This window comes from Elephantulus edwardii, unplaced genomic scaffold (genome assembly GCF_000299155.1).
Source record: "Elephantulus edwardii isolate Elephantulus edwardi_28Jun2011 unplaced genomic scaffold, EleEdw1.0 scaffold00043, whole genome shotgun sequence".
In the NCBI taxonomy this organism is placed as follows: Eukaryota; Metazoa; Chordata; class Mammalia; order Macroscelidea; family Macroscelididae; genus Elephantulus; species Elephantulus edwardii.
In genome coordinates this window covers 17,600,343-17,601,834 of record NW_006399793.1, presented here as the reverse complement: position 1 = coordinate 17,601,834, position 1,492 = coordinate 17,600,343, and the positions used below count along the sequence as shown (strand labels likewise).

The window sequence follows — 1,492 nt, the reverse complement described above, 5'->3', positions numbered from 1 at the left end:
CCACAGTGGCTTTTGAATCAAATATTGTTGTAAAATTTAATCTTAAGTTTGTTCTCCTTTACGATTAAAGATATGTAACCTATTTGCCTTTTGTCATTTTCTCAACCTTTAAGTTGTTCATTGCATAAGCATTAGGCATAGATCACTGTTGTCTCAAGGGAATTTTGTTAAACCAAATGAATTATACTTAAAGTAACTGAAAATTTGATTGCATATAAACATAAATTACAAATTTAATATTTTGGGATCATTAATAATTATTTTTAAATCACATGCTTAATCTGTGAAAAGCACTTACAGGAAAGTCAAAGGATTTAATTTATGTAAAAAGCAATCCTTTGCATACTACAACACCTCTGTGTGTGTGTATGTGTGTGTGTGTGTGTATAATTTCTTTGCTTTGAAATAGTTTAGAACATAATTGTTTTGTAATTAATTTTCACTAGTGACTGTAGATTTAGTTGTTGTTATGTGCCGTCGAGTTCCTTGTGACTCATAGCGACTCCATATATTAATGTGATGTATTTTATACTAAAATTAAAACTATTTAAGATGAATCAAATATACAATCTTTCTAAAACTCTTGATTCTTGGATGCTCTTTTGAAAAATAGGAATTTTATCAACTCAAGACATAGGGACTCAACTGACTAGAATTTTTTTGTCTTATTTTTATATTGGTTTCCATAGAGAAGTCTTATATGTTGTATTTCATGCATTCTTTCATCACACTGCATTTTATATTTTCATTCCTTATACAGTGTGTTTGATAAAATTAGTCACCATTGATCCATACCCACCATTACTCCACTTTTAAAGGTTCCCAGTAGATCTTTCCTAATTCCTTCACCCCTTCCCTGTGCCCACCAACTTCTGTGACCTCAAGATTTCCCCTCCGCCTTACTCTCAGCCTCCGTCCTCCTTCCCCTTCCCCCTTTGGACTTTAGTACATATATTACCATTAACCTTTCAATTTTTACAATAATGGTCTCATGCAGTATTTGTCCTTATGAGACTGAGTTAGTCCACTCAGCATAATGCTCTCCGGCCTCTCCCATGTTATACAGTATGTCTCAAAATCCTTGCTCCTGAATACTGCATAGCATTCCATCACGTGATTGTGCCACAGTTTCTCAGTTTATTTGTTTGTGATGGACATTTTGGCTGTTTCCATTTTCTTGCTATTGTGAATAATGCTGTTATGAACATTTCTCTGTTTGTACCTCAGCTCTATTTTCCTTGAGGTATATTCCTAGCAGTGTAATACTTGAGTCATTTGGAATTTCTATGTTCAGCTTTTTGAGGAAATGCTAAACTGCTTTCCAGAGTTGTACCATTTTACAGTCCCACCAACAGTGGATGAGAGTTCCAGTCTCTTCAGATCCTCTCCAACATTTTTTTCTTGTTGTCTTATTTGCCACTGCTACGGGAGTGAGATGATATCTCACTGTTATTTTGATTTGCCTTTCTCTTATTGCCAGTGAATTTTAGGA

At 34.2% G+C, this 1,492-nt stretch overlaps 1 protein-coding gene across 1 annotated transcript in view; it reads left to right on the top strand.

Moving 5' to 3' along the window:
- The window catches only part of ERAP1 (endoplasmic reticulum aminopeptidase 1), a 37,173-nt gene that overhangs the window by 16,128 nt on the left and 19,553 nt on the right, over positions 1-1,492 (top strand). The gene's annotated exons all lie outside the window — the stretch shown is intronic.